Raw genomic sequence first — 12,387 nt, forward strand, 5'->3', positions numbered from 1 at the left:
AGAGGCCATGGGGAGCCAGCAAAGGGTTCCCTCAGCCTCCCTCTGCTAAGTGAAGGCCTGTGCTTAGTGCTGGCCTTGCCTGCCTCCCCTACGCACGCCAACTCCTGCCCCCCAACATGGGCTGGGCCTCTGGGGGACCACATGAAGCAAACCCTCAAGAGCCAAGTGTGAATGGTGGGGACTGGGTGGGCTTAGGACCTGCACCTCACTGCCTCCCCCCCCCCACCAAGGAAATTGCTTTGTCTTTTTTTTTTTTTTTTTTAACCTGAGAAGAGACAGACATATGAGATCTCACAATTAAGTTACTGAACTTGTTGCAATGATGTTGCTAACCTTTTTTGATATCAGAGGGATTATTCATTATGAATTTATACCAACTGGACAAACAGTAAACCAAGGTTACTATTTGGAAGGCCTGAAAGGCTGTGTGAAAAAGTTAGACGACCTGTACTTTTCGCCAACAATTCATGGCTCTTGCATCACGACTGTGGGGACAGAGTCCCACAGAGCAGTTTCCAGGCTCTCGGCCGCACGTGAAAAGGTGCTGGCTCACGTGGTAGATGGCTATCAGCTGTGGCTAATTGACCATCAGCTGTAACCAGTTAGACAATTAGCCACTGATATAACTGCTGTGGCTGCACTGGTTGGTCAGTTGGTTGGTTGGCAGGCAGAAAAGCAGACAGCAGGTTGCAGGTCGTGTGGATCCAGCCTCCAGTGAGACTATAGTGGTATATAATTCCATATCTATGGCCCCGTGGATGTTCCTTTTTGGCCTAGCCATATCCTGCATTCTTATGTGGGGAGCGGGACTAGAGGACCCGCAACCGCTCCGCATGACAAATGGCGCAGCAAGCAGGGTCTCTCTCCTTCACAACAACGACAATGCACCAGCTCACATGGCACTGTCGGTGAGGGAGTTTTTAGCCAGTAAACAAATAACTGTATTGGAACACCCTTCCTACTCACCTGATCTGGCCCCCAGTGATTTCTTTCTTTACCTGAAGATAAAGGAAATACTGAAAGGAAGACATTTTGATGACAGTCAGGACATCAAGGGTAATAGAACGATAGCTCTGATGGCCATTCCAGAAAAAGAGTTCCAAAATTGCTTTGCAGGGTGGACTAGGTGCTGGTGTTGGTGCATAGCTTCCCAAGGGGAATACTTCGAAGGTGACTGTAGTGATATTCAGCAGAGGTGCGTAGCATTTTTTTTTAAAAATTTTACTGGGGAACAGTGTGTATTTTCCAGGGCCTATCAGCTCCAAGTCAAGTCGTTGTCCTTCAATCTAGTTGTGGAGGGAGCAGCTCAGCTCCAAGTCCAATCTAGTTGCAGGGGGCACAGCCCACCATCCCATGCAGGAATTGAACTGGCAACCTTGTTGGTAAGAGCATGTGCTCTAACCAACTGAGCCATCTGGCCGCCCTGTAGCATTTTTCTTAGGGTGAGTCCCTGAACTTAACTGTCAGACCTCCTACATACTTAGCATACAAAATTAGGACAAAAACAAAAAAGTGACATAAAGAAATTTTGGGCCACTCATAACATTACCACAAAAAGGGAGCCCGGTTTAACACTGTGCTGTGAATTCTTCACACTTCTTTCTGGGTATATACACAATTTTTTTGTTTGTTTAAGAACAGGACCACGCAGATGCAACCTGTTTTTGCCCCCACTTAACTACATATTATAGCAGCTGTTCTGTGTTAATAAGTAATGGTCTTCTCCATCATGTTTTAATGGCTTGCTTGGATTTATTAAAGTTAATTAAAGCAGCCCACCACTGATGGACATGTAAATTGCTTACAGTTTTTCACTCCTATGAGCAGTGCTGTGACCGTCACCTTGCACACCTATCATCAGACAGGTGTCAGTGATTGCCTTAGGAAACATCCCGGGGAGCAGCAGATCAAGGGACGTGTGTTCACTTAGATGATGACATATGTTTTCTTCTCCAGGAAGAAAAGTCGAATTCCCAGTGGGGCACTAAGTGTCTTCCGGCGAGGACCCCATGCTACACTTCCTGGTGGGGTCTGGTCTAGGGACCCTGCTTAGGAGCAGTGACCATGGGGGGTGGTGGGCTTGAGGGAGGTCTTGTCATGTCCCGAGGTCACCAGAATTAAGTGCCACGGGAGGAAGGATGGGGACCTGCTGTGGGCCCGGGGCACACCGTCTGGGGTAGAGGGCACACTCCCCTCGTGCCCGGCCAGCTGAGGCCCTTTTTGAAGGGGGTTGGATGGGACAACGCTGAGGGTGGTTCGGAGATGTGGCTCACACTTCACTGTTGTGTGGCTTTGATCAGGACAGACCACGAAACACTGCAGAGCAGTGTTTGGGGACATCACAGGGCCAAGCCTATCCCTGACGCCCAGGGAGCCCTCATCTTACAGCCTCCATGTTTTTCCTGTGGAGCTGGGACCATGGTGCCAGCTCGTGAGTGTGCGTGTTCCTTTCTTTTTTTCTTTTTTAATTAAAAGTTTGTGTTAAAATACACATAACATAAAGTTACCATCTTAACCATTTCTAAATGTATACAGTTCAGTCATATTAAGTACATCTACATTATTGGGTAGCCAATTTCTAGAAGTCTTTTTACCTTATAAAACTTAAACTTGTACCCATTAAATTGCTCCCGTTCTCCTCTCCCCCCAACCCCCGGTAACCACTGTTCTACTTTCTGTATAAGAAGCTGACTAGTCTAGGTACGTCAATTAAGTAGAATCATACAGTATTGGACATACCTACAGTATTTGGCTTATTTCACTGAGCATAATGTCTTCAACGTTCATCCTTGCTGCAACATGTGTCAGAATTTCCCTCCTTTTTGAGAATGAATAAGATTCCATTGTAGGCAAACACCACATGTCCTTTATCCATTCAACCATCACTTGGATTGCTTCCACCTTTTGGCTGGTCCTTTCATTTTGATCTGTCTCTCCCTCTAGGTTCCACCATCAGGAGGAAGGGGCAGGGCGCTTTGCTTACCACTGTATCTGCAGGCTTCTAGCACCACTGACACATAGTAGGTGCTTGGTAAACACTGTAGAATGGCTGAATTGGCAGCTGTGGGTTGTTTTTTGGAATGTGTACCAATCCATAAAGTCTGAGCCTTCCTGGGGAAGTGGCTTGAGGGTTTCATCCAAGTTCTTATAATTAACCAAATGGATTTGCTGTTTCAGATTAAAAGAAGGATAAACAGGAAGTTCCCAGCAGGGCGTGCCGGTGCAGAGCAGGCTCCAGTGACCCTCCCGAACCATGAACTGCAGAGCACAAGGCAGCTGCATGCTCCCAGCCCTTCCTGGAGCACCAGTGAGACCCACAGCCCTGGCCGCCCGTGCCCAGCCTGACATATCACAGCCAGTGGGCCCCATGCCATCAGCCGCACCTCCCATTGCAATAATCCATTTCTACTCCTACCTCCCACTTAAAAAACACTGATCTGTCAAGTGCTTTTGGAAAACTGGATAAAGAGCACAGGATTTAAAGTATTAGGTTGAAATGCATGAACATGCTGATATTCGACATTTTTAAACAGTATTCAACCACTTGTGACCTATACACCCCCCTATCAGTTTCATACAATTCACCCCGATATTTATGCTCAGCAGAGGCAATGATCCATGGATCTGCCAGGCCTGCAGTACCTCCCCAGGGTCCACTGGGCAGGTCAGTCATTCCCTGTGGGTCCACTGGAAGGGGGCCTGGGTTCTGTCTGCTTCTTTCTGGTTAGCACTGTACTCCATGTGGAGGCTGATGCCATCACGGTGGGCAGAGACCAGACAGACTGGCCGGTGATCCTGGACCAGCCTGAGGAGCAGCACTTTCTGAGTCCTTCAGGCAGGGGACACAGGTGTATCACCCGATATGGAGGTGCATACGACACAATGTCAGTATTTTGGGAAATGCCTTCCACGTGGGAGAACAGGGCTGGCATGAGGGATCCCAGCTGGGCTGAGTCCTGACCAGCCACCCCTCCTGCCCGATGCCAATCCACGCACATCCCCAGACCTTCTCTCGCTTCCCTGCTCACCCCCACCCAGCAAAACCTACCACAGTAGCTTTTAATCACCTGATTTCTGCTCAGCGCCTCCAGGCCCATAACCCGTTGCCTGGCATTGCCTGGCCCCTGCCCCCAGTACGGTGGCACGAAAAACCCTCTGTGGGAATTAACCCCCATCCCACCCTGTCTAGGGCCACAAATCAGACAAGGTTCACTATCTGGAGCTGTGCGATTCTGCAAAACCCCACTCTGCTCCCCATGTGTGGTTTGCTGTGATAAGGCCAGCAAAGCAGCCAGCCTTGAAAATGCCATTTAATGAGACCCGCACAGCCGCCATGGCACTTGCCTGGGGTGGCCAACGGCATTAAATCATTAAATTCTCCCCATAGCACCGCTTTGTGCTCTGCTTCCAGGTTTTCATTACAATTTCAGCTCACAGACAACCTGACTGCAGATACTGATGGATATTAGCCAAGCTGTTCCCAGGGAATTTTAATTACTGTGATAACAATCGCTAATCACTGGCATTTCCTAAATAGCTGTGGCTGGAGAAGGTGGTAATTGCCAGGCCCTGTTGGCAGGAAGGGGAGGCCTAGGAGGACCAGCCCCTCGGGAGGATGGAGAGGGGGCAGTGAAGACCTCTGTCCCTGTCCAGTGCTCTGCCCCTTCCATGTGTTACTGCCTCTCTCCGCCTCCATGCAATCAGGAGTGCACCTGTGTGAACTCAGGTAAGGGGTCCAGGCTCTCCACCCCTCACCCCACAGGTCAGAGCAGGGGGATAGTCTGTGGCCTTTGCACATGCTGTTCCTTCTACCTGGAGTGCCCTCACCCTTGTCTCCAGCGATACTTCCCCCAGGAAGCCTTCTATGCCACCTTGAGCAGAATCAGAGCACCTCTGCTGGGCTCCCGGAGGCCATGTGGTACTGCTGGTACAGCACTTCACCCAGCTAGAAAGCTGTGAGCTCTTCAAGGGCAGGGCTGTGCCTGAGCCATTCCCGTATTCCCAGGACCCAGCAAGGAGCGTGTATATGGCAGGAATGCTACTGATTGACTGACTGACTGAATGAATTGAATGAACAAATGAAAAAGGCAAAGGAACTGTCCCCAGAGGACAGAACATGGGACTCTTGTCTTCAAAGAGACCATGTTCTGCCTGCTTAACAAGTTCCAGGCTGGCCCAGTGCTGAAAAGCCATGGGAAATGGCTTGTTATAGAGAGGTCTTCTTGCTTATACTTTGGTCACTTTAAAAAAGGGTCTCTTAAAGGGTCAACCCACCTTGGCAGAGAGGCAGCACAGCCCTTTATACCCTGTTACCTGAAAACTCTCTCTCTCCCTCTCTCTCTGCCTCCACCCCCGGCCTCCCAGGGACTCTAACAGGAAGCTAAACTCCACAGCATGGCCAACAAGACCCCAGAACTGCCTCCCACCCCAGCCTCTTCTCATGCCTCCTTCAGCCTCCACACTCTGGACCAGCCAGACACAGCCCCTTTCATTCCCTGAGCACGCGAGGCTGTCGCTTGCCTCCAGGCCTTTGCACATGCTGTTCTTTCTTCTCTGGTTGGGATAAGGAAATCCAGCCTTTAGGAAATTACTTTAATCCAGAAGCGTCCACAAAAACCATGCAGGTCTCCCACTGCAACACACACACACACACACACACACACACACACACACACACACAGAGATAGGATCGCCTATTTATTATGTATCTGTTTCCTGCACCAGATCAGAAGCTCTGTGACGGCAGGAGCCTCCCAGGGCACCCAGTACGTGTTAGCACTTGCTAGATACCTAACACATATCTGTCAGCTGAGACCACTGAATACATGTGCAAATTTCAAGGCTTCATGTAACTCAGGTTACTTAAGAGCAACACTGGCTCTTAGAGGGGGCTATGGACTGAGTTGTGCCCTACCCCCAAATTCATATGTTGATGTCCTAATCCCCAGTGTGATGGTACTTGGGAATAAGGCCTTTGGGAGGTAATTAGGGTTAGATGAGGTCATGAGGGTGGGGCCCCCACGATGGGATCAGTGTCTTTATGAGAAGAGGCACTAAAGAGCTTGCTTCTCTCCCCTCTGTGCGAGGACACAGCAAGAGGGCAGCCATCTGCGAGGCAGGAAGAGGGCTGTCACCAGGAATCAAATCTGCCAGCACCTTGATATTGGACGTCCAGCCTCCAGAACTGTGAGAAATAAACTCCTGTTATTCAAGCCCACCCGTCTATGGCATTTTGTTATGGCAGAGGGAGAAGCTGCCTGGGAGGTTGTAGTAGATTAAACATGGCCACCAATTATTTTCCTCTCCTCCCATCACGAGGTGGAGTCTTTTTCCCCATCCCTGTAATCTGGTCTAGGTTTGTGACTTGCTTTGACCCACAGAATGAGGCAGAAGTAACATGTGACTTCTGTGCAGGCCTCAAGAGTTCTCAGCAGCTTCCTTTTTCACCACTTAGAACACAGCTGCCATCATGTGAGAAAGCCTACCGCTAGTCCAGTGTGCCGGACGAGAGGCCAGAAAGAGGAGAACCGAGATACCCCAGCCAACAGCCAGCACCGACGGCAGAGTAGTGAACCTGCTTGGGCCTCCACCCCAGTCAAACTGTCAAATGACTACAGACCATGAAATGACCCCAGGAAAGATGAGCAAAAGAACCACCCTACTGAGCCCAGCCCAAACTGCAGAGTTGTGAGCAAATCAAAGATTGTTCTTTTAAGCCACTTAAGCCTCCACACTTAAATAATTAGATATGTTGCTAATTAATTGAATAAAATAGGCAAGTTAAATTCAGAGTCTTAAAATATATAGGCTCATTCCTCAAATAAGAGTAACATGCTATGAAAAAGGAATGACTGCAGAATAACAAAAGGCTCTGGGAAATTAAAAATACCAGGCAGAAATATAAAAATAGTGGTTGGAAGATAAAAATGAGGAAATCTGGAATGTGGGACACAAAGATGAAGAAACAGAAAATTATGAAAGAAATGATAAGGGACAAAACTGCTCAATTTGAGGGCTCAAACTCCTAATAATGGACTCCCCAGAAGGAGAGAGCAATAGAAAAAAAATTCCTGGAGCTGAAGAAAACATGAGTCTTCAGATTAAAAGATTTTTATTGACTATAAGGCAGGAAAAGCGAAAAGTAAAAAAGCAGGAGACATAGTCATAAAATCACTTAGTTACAAATATAAAAAGAAGATCCTAGAAGATTCCAGAAAGAAAAATATAGGTCTCCTATAAGGAGACCAGAATAAGAATGGCATCAGACTTACCATTGGCAACACTGGATGCTAAAAACTATGCATCTAGAATCTATCAGTTAAACTGTCAATCACACAGGGCAGAATAGAGACATTTTCAGGTTTGCAAGACTGCAAGTTTCCCTTGCACGTTCCCTTTTTTAAGAAGTTACTTAAGGATGCGCTCCAGCAAAACACAGGTAAAAAACAAGAAAGAAGAAGACAGAGGATCCTGGAAATAGTGTCTCCAACTCAGGAGGGGAGTTGAAGGAAAATCCCATGAAGACTGCTTTCAGGAACTCATGCAGGTTAGAGCTGGAAAAGGGTCTGACAGAAGAAGAGAAGGCTCTATGCAATAGAAGGCAAAATCAAGAAGCTACATAAAAAGACATAGGTTTCATTATTCTTTTGTTAGTGAGAAGAAAGGACAATAAGAAACTCCATGGAAAACTAAAAATCATGCCAGAAAGTCATGGTCCAAATATCAGGTAAATTAAAATGCGACATGCTTTTAAGAAATGAACATTTAAAAAGGAATCCATTTGATCATGATACTAGGTATATTTTCCTTTGCATGGTCCAGAGGTCAAGGTAATGATAAAAAATGTGATCCTCGTATACCATTTGACACTGAGGTGTCCAATGTTTACAAAATAATAAAAAATTAAATCCCTAATAATTATTGATTACTTTGTATGTGTCAGGCACCATTCCAAGAATTGTATACATAATAACTTACTTAACTCTCACAAAAATCCTATGAGGCAGGTATTATCATCATCTCTGTCTCACAGAGGAGGAAACAGCGCAGAGAGAACATGTGACACAAACAGGGAAGAACAGAACAAACATTGGAACCCAGGCTGCATGGCTCCAGAAACTGCCCTCTTAACCCTCTTACAAAATCATAGACAGGTTTGATAAATTAAATGCTATTTATTGATATTCAGCTCTTAGAACTGACCCAGACACAAAGTGCTGTAATTGTGTTTTCTGAGATTAGGTGTTTGCCTATTTGGCACCGATAAATCACTGGGCCGAACTAATGGCCAGAGTTGTTTACATCTCCCCAGCGATGCAGCTGTTTTGGGTATGGGAAAGTCATGTTACAAAGCCCCCAACCAATGGTGAGTCCACACCCCCAAACACCTTTTTATCACACACACAGACAAAGCCAATATTCCCCTTGCCCCAAATCAACCCAGGGCCAAGTACCAGACAACTAGGGATAGCTCCTATGCCCTCACATCTGCCAGAACTATTCAAACTAGCCAATCCTAAGATACTTACCCTGTCCCGCATTGCCTTTTCTGTAGAAACCCCAATAGAGGCTGTGCCCAAGCTTTCCCTTCCCTCCTTTCTGCCTCCTGACTGAATCTGGTGCTTCCCCACGTGACCCTGGGTGACATGGCATGCTCCCTTCTCTTGGGAACTATAATCAATAAATTCTTTCAGGGGCAGTAGCTTCTCTGTGTTGTCACCCAGTCACCTTTGTAAATTAAGATCCAGGCACAAATCGCAAAGCATGGAAGAATTAATTACGGCTACAGAACAATCTACATGTATAATTCTGACAATCTATTAGTAAAGGTATACTCTAGAAAAGGAGGGAGGTGAGAATAGGAGAGGGAAGAACAGGAGCATCCATACCCAAAACTCACAGAGAAGGAGCCAAGGTGTTACCGCTAACGTTGATGGAAGAAGAAAGAGGCACAGATTGTATAAAGTTACAAATTTAATCAGAGAGCTAAAAATAATAAAAGTACCAAAAATTAGGAGATGAGGGAAAGCGGAGTAGTCCAAGCTTGCCAGCTCCTCACCTTTCAGAGCATGGAGTCAATAGAGAGTATCTCAACTTGATAAATCATGAAGGTCATGGCAGGAACCAGCTTGTGAAATAAAACAAGTGGTCTGTGCATGATGGGCTGAGTGAGGAAAGGGCCGGGCAGGCAACTGCCAATCTCCAGCATAAGTTCTTCAGAACAACTGGATTTTTTCTATCCATGTGCGTGTTATTATTTTGGTTACAATGAAAGTATAACGGACTCATCATTGGATGTCAATATCATTAAATCCCTGGGCTTCATAACAGATTGACACGTAGGGAGTTGGGACAGTCTATGGCTGGTAGTATACTGAATCTGGATATGACTTAAGGGAGAAAAGCTGTGCCAACCAGAGAACGTCTAAACCTACAGAAAAGTTTTATAAGAGTTTATTGGAGCCGTTTTTTGAGGACATGCCCGGAAGCAAGATCTCAATGGATTGAGCAAATGGTCCAGAGAATGGCAGTTTTACAGTTCTTTTTGCAGTTAGAATCAAAGGAGGAGACGTAAGGAAGGTACTTCTCGTGAAGTCCATTGGTGGTAGATTAAAGAGGCGGGGAAAAAGCAAAGCGGGCAAATCTCTAGGATTAGATAAAAAGCAAAATGGAGAAACACATACTTCTTTTACTTTGGTGGGTACAGGACAGTTAATAATTAACATTTACAGTACATATAGATGATATTTAGGGAACAAGATAACAATGAGAGGTTCTGTGGTCTCATGCTAGGGTGCCTATGTTGTGCCTTCGTGGGGTCTAGAAAAGAAAATTACTCTGACATTTCAAAGGTGTGTTATATTAGATGTGTAAGAACTAGGTAAAGACTGACCTTTGCTAAGGAAGCTATAGGCTTGGGATGTGACTACCCACCATGACCTACCCAGTTAGGAATTTACGATCAGACCATCCTGTGGGGTTACTTTTGGTCACCCAGTTTGTAAGGACGGCCATGCAGGTGCCCCCCCTGAGCTTGTCAGGTTTAGTAGATGGCCCCTTTTTCGTTCACGGCTAGTAGCTCAGGAAAGGAAATCAGTAATTAAATTTTTTTGTAGTGGAGCAATATAGGAGATGACGTAGTCAAGTTATGGTTAATTTGAAAACACCCACACGAGTTCTGTCCCTGAAGAAAACATAGAAATTTCTGTCCCTGAAGAAAAACAAGCTCCCGCATGGATGTCACTGTACCCACCTAACCTCCAGAAGTCAGAATTTTGACAATGGGGGAAACCTGGACAGTTTCTCAAAGGGAACTGGGGCTCCCCAGCAATAAAGGCAGGCAGAAATGGATCCCTTGGAAAACAGGAAGGGTCCTTCCTGTCGTGCTGTTTGTTGGAAGGAATGTTGCTCTCAAAGACAGCTGGGAAGTAAGTACCGTCTGACCAGGTTTCCGTGGTGACAAGTATGAAAAGCCATGATTACAGCCAAGGGCGACAAGCTGATATTGAACAAGCCAAGTTGACATGACATGTGCTAACACGCCGTACACATCTGATTTTAGTATTATTTTATGCCAGAAATACTATCTGCTGTTCAAACCAGATTGGGACCATCCTACCTTAAAGTTCTGAGAAACAGCTAGGTTACCTGCTGTCCTAATCAAGTAGGATGGAGACTCAGAATTAATAGTGTGTGTGACTGACTGTGTATGTTTGTTCAGAGGGGCAGGAAGCAGGTGGCAAGGCCTGTTTCAGGCATCTGTAACCACACAGAGGCAACCCAAGAAAGACCCTGACATCTGCCATCCTGAATGCCTAAGAGGGCACCTCCAGCTGCCTCTGTAATCCGGGAAATGGTTGTGATTTTTGTCTCAAAAAAGTACTGCAGATCAGTAAAAACAGAAAACAGAGATGCAGCCAGTCTTCCTTCAAAAATGGTTAAAAAATATGTATCAGTTGACCAACAGATGAATCGAAATAAAAAGCTCTGGAATGGGGGACTCATAGTATCAGAAAATTCAGTGATCAATGAAGACAGAATTCAGTCTAAATAACTAATGTCAATGTAACTACAAAATAATAAAAATGTGAAAGAAATGATGCTTAAAAAGCAGATATAAAATAATCAGTTAACAGTAATCTGACCCCAAATTCCAGATTCTCTCAAGGAAAAGCAAGACGTGGCTGGGAAAAAAGCCCTGGGTTCCTCATTCTTCATGGCAAGAGGCTGGGCTGTCCCCTCGGTTACAGTTAATAGACTTTCTATTACGATGTAAACACTTAGACAAATATTGGTTTGAAAATGTAAAAAGTTATATATGCACATATATACCTTTCTAACACAACTAGCAGAATTAAAACTAGGGAAAAATGTCTGTCATACTGAAATACTTGATTTTCTGACAGTTTTCTTTTCCTTCCGCTTTCCCTCCCCCCTTCTTGTTTTGTTTTGTTTTAAAATATTTTCCATGTTCTTGCCATTTTCGTTTGTTTTGGTGGAACTGAGTTTAGAGCAGCCATCTTCCTCATTGCTTGCTTCTCCTCCCTCAGAAAGATGAAGGTTACAACTTCCGAAGAGGGAATTAGTAGATATTCATTCATTCAAATGACATTTATCCAGCACCTCCTACTGTGTTTCCTCAAAAATAAGACCGGGTCTTATTTGAATTTTTGCTCCAAAAGACACATTAGGGCTTCTGTTCAGGGGATATCATCCTGAAAATCATGCTAGGGCTTATTTTCCGGTTAGGTCTTATTTTGGGGGAAACATGGTATGTGTTAGGGAAAGGAAAGATCAAATGTTCTTGTAGTCGGGCGACCTTTGTAGCATAAATCCACAAAGGGCTGAAGTCCGGGGCTCTGTTTTTCTCTACCGCCTGAGAGCTCTGCCTTCAGGAGCTATTCTGGTCTGGGATGTTTTCCTGATCTGTGGTGTAGAGAGCACCAGTAAGCAATCGGGAGTCCACCAGGGGCTTTGAGAAGTGCTGGGAGAGCTCCCTCTCAGCCCATCGGTTCTGACTCTCCACTAATCCTTCTAAATGCCAACTCAGAATCCAGGTGTTATAGGATAGCTGAGTGAGACCTCTCCCAGATTTGCATTTTAATAGATATCACTTTAAAACCTGCGTGCACGCACGTGTGTGTGTGTGTGTGTGTGTGTGTGTGTGTGAGAGAGAGAGAGAGAGAGAGAGAGAGAGAGAGTCCGTCCTGCCTGACACCCCGCCCCTCCCCACCCTCCCCACACACACCAGGAGACAGGCTGGAAATGAAGCCCCAGCAAAGACAGTGCACGTCTGCCCCTTGCTCAGCCCAACAGCATGGGCCCTTGCTAGGGCTTGAACGAATTTCCTCTTCATTTCAAGTGGGTTTTGGAACAAGCAGGTCAGTC

At 45.9% G+C, this 12,387-nt stretch overlaps 1 protein-coding gene across 9 annotated transcripts in view; it reads right to left on the reverse strand.

Moving 5' to 3' along the window:
• RPH3AL (rabphilin 3A like (without C2 domains)) overlaps nucleotides 1–12,387 on the reverse strand; it is a 138,700-nt gene that overhangs the window by 27,343 nt on the left and 98,970 nt on the right. The gene's annotated exons all lie outside the window — the stretch shown is intronic.

The sequence above is a fragment of the Rhinolophus sinicus genome, linkage group LG15 (genome assembly GCF_036562045.2).
Source record: "Rhinolophus sinicus isolate RSC01 linkage group LG15, ASM3656204v1, whole genome shotgun sequence".
In the NCBI taxonomy this organism is placed as follows: Eukaryota; Metazoa; Chordata; class Mammalia; order Chiroptera; family Rhinolophidae; genus Rhinolophus; species Rhinolophus sinicus.